This window comes from Tetrao urogallus (assembly GCF_951394365.1).
Source record: "Tetrao urogallus genome assembly, chromosome: 4".
NCBI lineage: Eukaryota > Metazoa > Chordata > Aves > Galliformes > Phasianidae > Tetrao > Tetrao urogallus.
Window position 1 is genome coordinate 69,843,362 of NC_136817.1, and position 13,018 is coordinate 69,856,379.

Sequence of the window (13,018 nt, forward strand, 5' to 3'; positions counted from 1 at the left end):
GGTTTGAGCTCGGGGGGGCCGCGGCGGGCTGTTCCTGCGGGTGCGCGCGTGTGTGTGTGTGCGAGAAAGCTCCCCCCCCAGCCCCCCCACCCACAGCCCCCCCCCACGGGGCCGCGCACACGCGCACCCACCCGCCCGCACCCCGCGGGCCGCCCCCGTACCCCGCAGCCCCGCAGCCCCGCAGCCCTACAAATAGGGCCGGTACCTGGCGCTGCCCCCCCCCCCCCCAACCCCCCGCCCTTCCCCGCCCGGGCGGCCCTCACCTGCGGGTGAGGAGGGCCGGGGCTGGGGCCGGCGCTGGGAATGAGGAGAGCGCCCGAAAAACTGGACTGGAGCCGGCGGCGAGGCGAGAAGTTGTGGGAGCGGGGCTGCGGGCTGCGCTCGTTTCGTAGGAAATCGCTACATCGCTTCTTTCGTGCTGAAAATCGGGACGGCAGTACGGCCCCGCGGCTCCGCCGCTCCGCGATAGAAAGGTCGGAGAGCTCCCGTTACCCGCGCAGCTCCCGCGCAATGTCCGCGCAGCGCGGAGCCCCGCTTAAAGCCCGGCCCGGCCCCGCTCCTCCCTGCGCTGGGAATAATAATAAAATGATATCAAAATATCGACGAAAAATCCCCAAAGTCGCTGTTTTCTCTTCCGGAGTCGCGCTGAGGAAATTGATGCGCGGGCGCGTAGCCTCTCCGCACTTTGGTCCGTCCCGAGTTCACTCCGCAGTTTGGCTCTGCTTCGCCCGCCGGGACGCGGCGGAGTTTTGTTGAGGCGCGGAGGAGGGGGCAGCCCTCCCCTCCCGCACAAAGAGGGTTGAAAGTCTATTTTCCACTCCGCTGCGCCGAAATGCTCCGCGCGGCACCGCGGGGCCGTCAGTCCGTCCGTCCCCCTCATCTCCTCCCACCCCTCCTCCAAGCACAGCGCGGCCGCCCCTCGCCCTGCGCGCATCTTCCGCGCATCTCCCGCGCATCTCCCACACAGACACAGCGCGGCGGCTGCGGGAGGAGGAAAGCGCACGGAACTGCGCGGAAACCAAAGGCTGAAAACGGAGCGAGCGCGTCCGACGGAGCGCTTTTCTCGTTTAGTTTTCTTTTTTAATTATTCTTTTCCTTTATTTAATTTGATTATTTTCCCTCCGTGGAGGTGGAAGAGGGGGAAGGAAAAATTGATCTGGATTTTCAGTGGGGATTTCCGTGGGTTGGAAATAAAGGAGAGGGGATGTGAGGAGAGGGATGCGGGGTGCGGAGCGGGATGTGGAGCAGAGGGAAGGGGAAAGAGAAAGGGAATGGGATGGGGGAAAAGGGAAGGGAAGGGAAGGGAAGGGAAGGGAAGGGAAGGGAAGGGAAGGGAAGGGAAGGGAAGGGAAGGGAAGGGAAGGGAAGGGAAGGGAAGGGAAGGGAAGGGAAGGGAAGGGAAGGGAAGGGAAGGGAAGGGAAGGGAAGGGAAGGGAAGGGAAGGGAAGGGAAGGGGAAGCAGGGCCAGTGCTCAGCTCGGATGCGGGAGTCGTGTGCTCAATCTGTGGCTTTGAATTTAATTCGAGATTATCGGATTGTATGGAATTTAATTTCGTTTTTCCATCAAGTTCCCGTGCCGGGCCGCTGGGCAGAGAGGTTCGGGAATGAGATTTCGTTGGGTGAGGCTCTCACCGGCTCTGAACATCCTTCACAGGGGGATAACTGAGCCCTGCCCGGCGCTGAATGCTCCGCGAGGAGCAGCACCTCCTCTCCACAAAAACGTTTTTTGGAGGGGAACTCCTTTGGTTTAGAGAAAAAAAAAATCCCCCCCCCATTAAATATGACAATATTATAAGGTTGGGTTTTGTTTTGTTTTGTTTTTTTCCCCATTCTTTTCCTCCGATTTTTTTTCCAGCCCTGCATCCCGGCTGCTGCCTGCTGGGCATCCAACCGGGAGGAGCTGTGCTGGAGGAGAAGGAGATTTGCTTTATAACGAAAAGGAGGTGGCACTGCAGCCGGGGGACGCGGGCAGCAGCGGCAGAGGGCACACAGAGGATCCCCAGCCCCGCTCCGGGGGTAATGCGGGCACAGAGCGGAGCTGATCCCATTAAAACACAATACAACGGTTTTCCAAAGAGCAAACGAAAGCGGAAGGAAGAAGAGGGAGAGGGGGGCAGGACGGGCAGCGAAAGGTGGCTGTAGGGTGTGGGGAGTGGGAGAGAGGCTGCGGGATGCTCGGGGATGGACAGACGGACAGCTTGGGGCCAACGCAACGCCAGCAGGTGCAATGCTGTCCGCAGCCTCGTTAATCTGTAACACATCGGCCTCCAGCATCAAAGGGCAGAATGTGGAAAATCAGGCCCTGAGCCCCGGAGCGTGGCCATGGGCTCAGCTCGTCGCGATGTTAAAAGTTGACCAGACTTCAAAGTGCTGCATCATTTCCTGCCAACCTCCCAACCTGCCCGCTGTTCCTGTGGGCAGAGCCCATCCCCTGCCCCCAGTGCTTCGTGTCGTCCCCGCACTGCGCTCCCATAGCCAAGAAGGGAGGAGGGAGACTGGTGTGGGTTTGGGGGAGCTGGGAAGGTCTGAAGACTCCAGAGCTGGGCTGCTCTCTGCTTTCTGCTCTTTGGCTTTTTCTTCTTCTTCTTCTTCTTCTTATTGAATTTGATGTGGCTCAGTGCTGGATGGGAAGAAACTTTCCCTGCACAACCTGGTGGGCTTCAGTGGGCCGTTCTCACCTCCCCGAGAATCCCAAATTTCTGGTGGCTTTGTCAGCTGGTCCATTGCTGGTTGGACAGACGGACGGATGGACGGATGGATGGATGGGTGGGTGGGTGGACAGATAGATGGAAAGATGGGATGCATGGACGGACAGATGGTTGGATGGACAGATGGATGGATGGATGGATGGATGGACGGACAGAAGGACGGATGGATGGATGGTGGATGAATGGAGATCACACAGGAATGGTGGGTCTGATGGTAGATCCAGGCATTGCCAAGGATGAACAGTCTCCTTTTCATTCAGAGACTCGGAGAGTTAGTTTAGAGGCTCAGGATGAGAGGAACCCATCACATAGCCTAGGAAGGGAAAGTCTCCAAGCCTCCAGCTACAAACTGTGGGCTGGAAGAGGTCAATGCAGAAAAGACAGATGCTGCTGGATCCTCAGCCACCTATGCAGTGTTCACAGCGGCTTTTCCAAGGAGATGCATTCACCTGCACTGCCCCAGCACAGCCAAACACCAGCCCAGAATCCCTGTACAGATGTGGGATGTGATGTGATGGTGGATGTTCAACCTAATCCAGCAGGAAGAAGAGGTGGGAAAAGCACAAAAGCCAAAGGGTTTATGCAAAGCCACACACAGGTTGGTGAGAACAGATCCTCCAGGCCCTCGCTGTGCCCAAGATCCTCCGGTTCCTGTGTTGGATGAGCACTCAGAGGTGTGAGATCCCGATGGAAATACAGCTATGTGTCACTGTCAATTTTGCTCCTGCAAAGTACCCAGCTCTTTGCAGATATTTAAATCCCCCACATCCTGAAATCATCATTGCTACGTCTTTTGTAACATTTGGAGATGGTTCTTCTTACATCTGGAGATGGTCGTGCAGGTGCCCATGGTCCTGATGAGACCTTTCAGGTAGGAGTCCCCATCCCTGGGGGTATTTAAGGGATGCATGGATGCAGTCCTGAGGGATTTGGTGTAGTGATGGGACTCGATAGGACAGGTTTATGGTTGGGCTTTGTGATCCTGAAGCTCTTCTTCAACCCAAATGCTTCATTCTATGGCTCATAAACATGGAGACCTCTCCCTTGACTTCGTGCAGGACCCTGAGGACAGCGTTCCCCATTTGCCTGCAGGTGTGCAGAGGGATAACAGTCATTCACACTGTTCAGCTCCGTGTTCCCCAAGAATCTGAGTTCAGCCAGCCCTCCCCCCCTGGCTTTGGGATGAAGGTTGGTCTCCCCTCTAAGCATCTCGCTTCAAGGCTGCAGGATGTCACACATTAAAAATGCTTTTCCATGCACTGTGGGGTAATTGCTGCGGCAAACACGCCTCTCTTTGAGTGTTCAACCGGATAGTTTCAACACAGGAAATTACACCTCCAGCCCTGGGGATGTTTGGGTGCTCCATTGGGTTGCACTGGAGCATGACCCCCCCATCGGGCCCCCAAGCTGATGGGGAAAGCAATGTCCCATCTGGGATTGAACCATCACAGGGGTGAGGGAACGACAGGTTGGACTTGATGATCTCAGAGGTCTTTTCCAACCTCAATGATTCTGTGAGTGGGCACAGTGGTGATGGGTTGGCAGTTGGACTCGAGGATTGTTGTGGTCTTTTTCAACTTTAATGATTCTACAGGGGAAGGTGTGATGGCCCCACAGACCCCAGACTGCCTGGTCACAGGGGTGATAGCAGACTTGGCTCCACAGCATGATGCCGAGTGGCTCTGAGGTGATGTATCAGCCATCTGCATAGATATCTAACTTATTAACACAATAAAACTGCTGGTCAGATGCCTTCCTGCCTATTTTTCTCATGGAAAATGTCAGTGCTGGGTGCACCTTGTATGGAAATGTGGGGTTACTTCCATAGAGAACCCAGGAAATAAATGCATGTGTTCCCTCTGACCACTTCCAGACTCAGAACAGGACGAGGCATGCACTGCATTGAGAAAGTCCCAGTTTGCTGGGCTGGACTGGAGACCATTGGGCTTCTCCAGACCCATCCCCATTGGGATGGGACACGGAGGAGGAGCGGGGCTGGGTGCTCCTGGTGTGCTTCGTTCCGGTGCCAGGCTCCTACCATGCTGGGAGCTCCGCAGCAATGAGTTCCTCCTTCCTTCCTTCCCCTGGGAGGTGGTCGGAGGGGGCCCTGTGTGATTCATGTGTTTATTTTCCCGGGTGCCATATGAAAGGCAACCCCGTGTGTTTCCATACGAGGCGGCTAGGTGCTTCCAACACTGACATTCTCCATGAGAAAAATAGGCAGGAAGGCTTCTGAGCAGCAGTTTTATTGTGTTAATAAGTTTGGCGTCTATAAGCAACATATGTAAATGACTGATATACTGTCTTGATGCCATTTAACATTATGTTGCGGAGGTGAGAGGGAGCCAAGTCTGCAGCATTTCGACTAATATGCACGGAGCTGCCAATTTTTTTTCTTTTTTTTTTTTTAAATTTCATTTTAATTTATTTTCTTCTTTTTTTTTTTTGGTAATTTAAAGAAGTCAGCGATCTGATAACGACCCGGACCCTTCTGTCTCCATGGCTGTTTGCTGGAAGATGGATAAACGTTGCGTTTGCTTCTCCCTCCCGGCAGCACTGGGATGGCAAAGCCTGGGATTTGAGGTTGGATGCTGGGAAAGGAATGGTTCGTGGGTTCACACATGTGTGGTTGGGATGCTCTGTAGGATGGGGTTACGTCTGCAGGCACCAGGGCTGCATCCCCATGCACAGAAACCAACCATTCGCCCCCAAATCCTTGTGGGGATGATCCATGGGGGCTGAACACCACCCCGACCCAAAAACATTCATGTGGCTCCATCCCCAACACTGCAAAAGGGGAAAAGAGGATGGCGAGGAAGGCACGGAGCTGTGCCATGGGCTGCCAAGCACAGCCCTGCTTGGCGGTGCCAATGTCTCCATGCTTCCCCATCCCTGGCAGGGAGAAAAAAAAGACAAGGGGGGAAAAAAAAAAACAACACACACACACACACAGAGTTAGTTTCTTCTTCTCACAAGTAATTTTCAGTTAATTTATGTTGAATCAATGGTTCCTTGCAGTCATATGGATGGCAGGCTCCCAGCCATTATTAGTGTAAACAGATTTGTGAGCAATATATTTAGCTGCTCCATATTGCTTTTAGGAAATGTGCGCATTTCAATGGTGTATACTCGCAGAGGGCCATACCCTGCCACCACTCTGCAGGTGGGGATGGTGCCGTAGTGAGGTGCCCAGCACCTCCTCTTCCTCAGGAGGAAGGCTCGAGCCAAACTCTGGGCTGCAGTTGTCCTTTGAGGCATGTTGGGACATCTATTCCTGCACGTCCCATTGATATTTCACATGTAAAACTGGGTTATTGGGTGGGGACAGTCTGCTCCCAGATGAGCAGAGCCCTATAGGTTGTGCAGGATGGATCTGGCTCACAGTGATGATCCACAAGGTTTCCATAGGATGGGTGTTCCACAGCATGAGGGACCATCATCATTTTGTGCCCCCTGTTCCCCATGCAGCTTCTTTTATATACTGTGGGATGAGCTGGGTTCCAATGGGGTTGAGATTGGCTGCCTAAGGGAACCCAACAGGGTCATAGAATCCTCCAGGTTGGAAAAGAGCTCTAAGATCATCATGCCCATCCATGAACCCATCACCACCATGCCCACTAATGGATGGTGCAATGCAGGACAGCACCAGGACCTGTGTGGCACCGGCACCCAATGGTGCCATGGGGAGCGGGGAGAGGGGGGGGAGAATCTGGACCTCATCCCAGGGCTGAGCAGCTGACGGAGAAGTTGTTTTGATGCACAATTCCAGACAAGTGACAATCTCGGGAGGTTCGGGGCCAAGATGTAAAAGGTGTTAAAAAAGAAATCCCCAGATTTCGAGCGAGTGGCGCCGGATGGGCACAAAGCGGCGCCTGCGGGGAGCCCTCCAAACGTTGCAGGATGGATCCTCCCTGCTTCAGGCAAGGCCAGACCCTTCCCATCTCCCTGTAGGTTGCTCAGAGCGCACAAACCATCTCACGGGCAGCTCTCTGTGCCCAACACAACCACTTGTACGTGTGTCAGGCGCATAGCTGCACCCCTCCATCCCGATGCTGGGGCGGGACGCAGCCCCAGGGCTTTGCTATTTTCGTGTTCCTTGCTGGATTGCACAGAGCCAGCCCGAAATAGCAGGCGTGAGCACGTTGGCACGGGAGAGCATTGGCAGCCGGCATCGGCGCGGCAGCGGTGAAAGGATTTGGGCAACGACTCACCATGGCTACCCGGGCCAGGGACAAGTATGCCGGCTCGGGGGGAGGGTGCCGGCTCCTTTCAGAACGGAGAAAGCCGCGACATCAGGGCTCTGTTGTTGGATGTCACAATCTCCCCTCCCCAGAGCGTGAAAAATCAATTAGGAAGAATTAGTGACACGTTGGAGCTGGGAGCGGGTGTTGTGCAGGGGAGAATTACAGGCACCGCCGCTGGGCTGCACCCGGAGCATCACCCGCTGTGCCCCTACAGCCCCACATCGATCTCCCAGGTGCCCCATAGGGCTCCCAGCCTCAGTTTCCCCATCTGAGCAATGGGTTGAGCCATTGGGTTCAATGGGAGCGGTCAGCTCGCTTGGCCTCGTCGCTATTCTCTTCGCTCCTCTTTCTGTGTGCGTGTGTATATATATAAATAAGGAGGAGGGGGGAAAAAAAAAATCCCAAACTCTGATTAAAATCCCTTTTTTTATTCACCTGCCCATCTTTCCTCTGTCTCCATCTCCCATTCTATCCAAACTCATAATTAATCGCTCAAGGCAAAAGTAATGAATGTTAATTGGCCATCTGTACAAAGACTAATTAAAATCTACCATGCTGGGGATTAAAACATACCTATAGCAACTGCCTGAATTGAGAATGAGACAGAGGAGAGATTGAGAAAACAGCTGAAAGGGTTGTGCAAAACGCAATCTTGCTTAGGTGTGAGATGAGTTGCAACGCGGAGATCTGAGATGCTTTATTATTAAGGAAAAAAACCCAACAACCAGGGGGTGGGGAAGAAACTTCAGCTCGGAGCTGATCCGGGGATGTTTTAATGGGAATAAAGGGCCGGCGGAGATTTCAAAGCGACCCCAACCCCAACATTTAGGGTTGGGTTTGGATATGAACAATAGCTGCCCCTCTCCCCCCCCCCCCCCCCCGGTCCGTCCACAGCAGCTCACATGCCAGGAGGAAATGTTGTTGGTGTTTTTGGCTTTGTAGGGCTTCTGGGTTTGAAGAAATATTGCTGGGCATTGGAAAAGCACAGGGATGCTCCAGCCTAACTCGGGACATGGGACGCCCATCCCACGCTCCCTGAATCTTAAGACCATCCAACCCGTGGTGGGGATCGCCATGCAGCCCCACTTCCTCTCCCCATCACCGTGGCCATGTGCCCATCCCAAAGCGGTGTCCGTAGGGTGACAGCTCTGCCCCTTCTTTGTCCCTAAATCCTGCCCTTTTCAGGCTGCACAGCTCTCCGGATGCGGTCAGAGGGTCTGGGAGCCAACAGAACGGCACCAACGACCCCTACACATCTCCAACCCACAGCTCCACCAGCTCCCAGCCACGACAACCTCAAGGACAGAGCCATCCCAACACACCCTACGGTTCCAAACCCCCCATTCTACCCTTGAATACACCCATTTCCTTACAGGAACACCCAACCCCATGCCCTCCGAGGAGCATCAGAACACCCCTCCTGGAGGCTGACTTTTTGGGGACACGGGGACGGGAGGGGGGAGCAGCCAGGTATCCCCCCATGCTGCCACGAGCCCCGCTCCCCTGTGTGCTGTGGGAAGGCCCCGGTCTCGGCTCTGCTCTTGTTTTCTCAGATTCTGCTGTGTTTACTCCCAACACGAGTGACCGCCGTGGCCCTATTACGGGAACGGCTGACAGCTCGGCTGACAAGTGCGCTCGCGGCAGGAATGTGAATGCGGCTCCGCGCTCCCAGCCCCGCCGACAGCTTCGTTGGGAAAGGGTTGGAACATCGAGGCTCCGAAGAGGTGGATGGAGGAGGATGGAGGTGCCGAGATGAAGCAGCAGCTCTGCACATGGGGAGGGGATGGGGTGTTGGGGAATGGTTGGTGTCACTGCGTCTGTAGGTGGGGAGAGAGGATTGGGGGTGCACGCGGCTTGCATTAAGCACGGGATGGCAACCCATGGGAAAAAGTGGTTTGGGGGTGATGCGTGCAAAATAAAGGGAAAATGTATTCTTCTCAGCAGCTCTTCCCCATCTGCTGTAGGAATTTTGGTGAATTTGGGGCGTGGGGAGCACTGGGGCTGATGTTGAAGCTGTGGGTCCAGTTCAGGTCCCAGCTCAGTGCCAACCCAACAGGTCCAGGCGCTCCGACCGTGCTGGATAAAGATGGTTTAATTAATCACAGATCATTTCTGCAATGTCCCCCCATTAACCTCTATCGCAGACTAAATAATAACTCATTAAAGGCACTTGAAACTCGCTGGAACAGGACAGTTTACCAGCAAACCTACTGCTCTTTGGCTCTAAACTGGGTTAATCTGTCATCTCTCCTTGCTTAACGGATGGGTCCCTTGTTACACATTAAGGAGCTGCTCTGGAGGGGCACAGCTGGTCCCTAGCACAAAGCCAAAACCAAAGGCAGGGGACAGCACGGAGGGGAGGTGGGTAGAAGTGGTGCAGAGCCCAGTCTGCCTTCCTGCAGCTCACATTATTATCCTGTTGTCGGCAGAGGATGTTTGCTCTGATGTAGCTGCCGGCTGCAAATCCTCTGTGTCAATATCCCACAATGGTTTGAAAAGGATCAGAGGCTCACAGCACTCTCAGATGCTGTTGGTGCCAAGGAGGGGTACGGCTCTTTGCTGGGTCTGAGGAGCAAGAAGATTTGTGTTGGTTCTGCTGTGCGCGAGCGAGTGGGCAGCCTTGGGGAGACAGTGCCACCAATGTGGTTTGCACATGGTACGAAGGGCTTGCCGTGATTCCATGGCTCCTTTTGGTGCCAGCTTAGCAGGAAGGTGTTTGTCATTCCAGCTCTCCCAGGCTGGCTAGATGTCCTCCCAATCCCTGACACAGAGCCTGCACTGTGCCCGACTCACTGCACGGAGCAGTGGGAGGTTGGGGTCCTGCTGGCTCTGTGTATCCCCACACTGACCCCACACTATGAACGTGGGTTGAGTGGGAAACGTGGGCACTCCTGGAGGCCTTTTTCCCCCTGCAATGCCTTGCTGTAGGAACAGTTCGTTTACCTTTGGCCCTGTGGCCAGAGGCAGCTGCTTGTTTGCAAGCCAGGCACTCTACGTCCTGCAGAAAGCCCCGTGCTCAGCACTTCTGCCCACCAGAAATCACCATCTCCTCCTCCTCCTCCTCCTCTCTGCTGCGAAACCTTTAATAAGGGGAAGAGCGACGTGGCTGCTGCCTCACGACCTGCTGAGCCGGGGGCAGCCCAGGTCAGGGGCTGAGATTTGGGAGGTGGCAGAGCACGCTCCGTTTTTAATTTGGGAGGCTTTGGGAGGATTTAACGGGCTTGCCCTCGCTGCCATCCCCAGCACCCGGTCACACGCACGGAAATAAAAGGTCGGTGGTGACTTTGGGTCCTTTCATAACCCAATTCTCTGTATTTCACCCCCATCCACAGGCACAAAGGCGGCAGTGTGTGCCGGGGTGGGAGGGGGCTGGGGATGTGGGCAGGTCAATGGGGCTGTCACCTCTGAATATCACAGAGGCACCCAGATGGGTCCTCGTGTCACTGCTCCTTCTGGGGTCTCGCTGGTGCAAAATTTGTGTAAATTATGGAATCATTCAGGTTGGAAAAGACCTCTAAGATCCCCAAGTCCAAGCCCAACCCACCCCACCATCCCCATAACCACGTCCCTCAGTGCCACATCTCCATGGTTCTGGGACACTTCCAGGAGCGCTGAGCTCACCACTCCCTAGGCAGCTGTGCCAGTGCCTGACCACCCTTTTGGAGAAGAAGTGTTTCCTAATATCCAACCTGAGCCTTCCCTGGTGCAGCTTGAGGCCATCACCTTTCATCCTATTGCTGTTACCTGGGAGCAGGGGCTCACCCCCACCTCACTCCAACCTCCATTCAGGGAGTTGTTGAGAGTGATGAGGTCTCCTCCGAGCCCCCTCAACTCCAGACCGAACCACCTCAGTTCCCTCAGCTGCTCCTCATCATGGAATCACAGCATGGGTTGAGTTGGAAGGGATCTCAGTGCCCATCAAGCTCCAATCCCTGCTGTGTGCAGTGACACCTCCCATCGATCACACTGCTGGCTCATGTTGCTCTGGCCGTTGACCAACACCCTCAGATCCTTCTCCTTCACACAGCTTTGCAGCCACTCTGCCCCAAAACTGCTGCATTACATGGGGTTGGTGTGACCAAAGAGCAGGACCTGGCACTTGGCCTTGTTGAACTTCATCCCATTGGCCTCAGCCCATCGATCAGCCCTGTCCAGATCCCTCTGCATGGCCTTCCCACCTTCAAGCAGATCAACTTTTCCTTCCAACTTGGTGATCTGCAACCATGCTGAGAGGGCACTCAATGCCCTCATCCAAACCATCAGTATAGAAATGAAACGGGGCCAGACCTCAGGTCCCATTGAGGCCATCTCAGGGGCGTTCATATCTCCATGGTTCTGGAACATCTCCGGGGATGGTGACTCTTACCCCCCGGGCAGCTGTGCCAATGCCTGGCCGTCCTTTGGGAGCCGGAATGTTTCCTAACACCCAACCTGAGCAGCCGGTGCTGGGCTGTCCCTATTTCCCGGTCTCGGTACGCCCTCAGGTGGTCACAAAAAATGCTGGAAAAGAGAGAAAAGTATTTCCCACCGCTTTGCTCGTGGAGCTCTCAGAATTCCAGCGTAAAGGGATCTCACAGCCCACCCCGCGTGCAGGGATACCTCCCATGGACCAGATCCCCAAAGCCCATCCGTGGCCCTGAGCACCTTCAGGGATGGGGCACAGCTCTGACAGCCCCTTCCTCCCCCCTTCCCCTCTGAGTGAAGAATTTCTTCCGAATATCCAACATAACCCAACCCTTCCCCAATATAAAGCCGTTACCCCTTACCCCATGCAAGCTGTGCTTTCCTGGTTGAAGATCAGCTACACCAGGTCCAGCATTCTGCCATTCTGCCCCTGCTGCTCACAGCTGCACCTGAGAACCAGAGGGGAGCTCAAGGTAAGCTAAGATTTGTTCATTGGTTGTGGATGCTCCATCCCTGGAAGCATTCAAGGCCAGGCTGGATGTGGCTCTGGGCAGCCTGGGCTGCTGGTTGGCGACCCTGCACATAGCAGGGGGTTGGAACTGGATGATCATCGTGGTCCTTTTCAAGCCAGGCCATTCTGTTTCTATGATCTGGGACAATCAGTGGGACACGTGGGCACTAAGGCTCTTGCCTCTTGCTATGGGCAGGTAAAGCCCTAAATAACAGCAAAGAGTGTTTGGGCTCAGAACGGGCGCCCTCATAGCATTCACTTTAAGGGACAAAATCAATGTGGCACACAGCAGGCAGGGACTGAGAACATAAAGGGACTCCAGGTAAACCCACAGTGCAGCTGGAAGCCTTAAATGGGGAGTGGGGACAAAGGTGGGCTCACCCCATCCTCCTGCTTTCAGCCCACAGGCATTGTATCCATGCCCAGCATCCATACCTCAGGCGGGCACTGGCACAGGGGTGCTCAGGGAGCCCAGCAGACCTGGTTTAAACACTTGAATTTAGGCCAGCGTCCCAAATCCAGGCAGAAAAAACAAAAACTTCTCATGGGTGAGAAGGCTTTGGTTGGAGAAATGCCTGATTTTAAGTGGCAGCCTGTGGTGCAGGTGCTCCAGGACACAGACCCACGTGGTGCCCTGCTGGATGGTGATGCTCCCTGCTCCCACCCTCTTGGAAACGTACCCATTTAGAACATGGAAGAGAAGACCAGACAGGAAACTTTTAATGACTGCAGATGAAGTTAAACAGACAAAAACTGGGACAGAGGACCGTGAGAGAGGGCAGCAGGAAGGTAGCCGTCATTGGGTTGGACACTTGGAGGGCACATGGGGCACCAGCCTTACTATTAGCACTGCGGTGTTCCCACTTCTAGCACAGCTTTCTGGATGGGGGCACATCTATGAGGGCTTCTGCCTCCTGGAACTTGATGGGAAAAACAAGGATAAAACCCCACAAATACCTGAAAGAACAGCCCAGGAGGGGCTCGGGCCCCAACTCCAGGCTTGGACTGAAATAGGAGCACTGCACAAACCCAGGGCAGAGCTGTAACTCATGCAGGCTGTGCTGGTGGGTGGGTCTGTGCAGCAGAGCCAAATCTGCACAGGCAGCTCCCTCTGCTGCTCAGCTCCTGCCTCTGAATGAGCAGAACAGGGA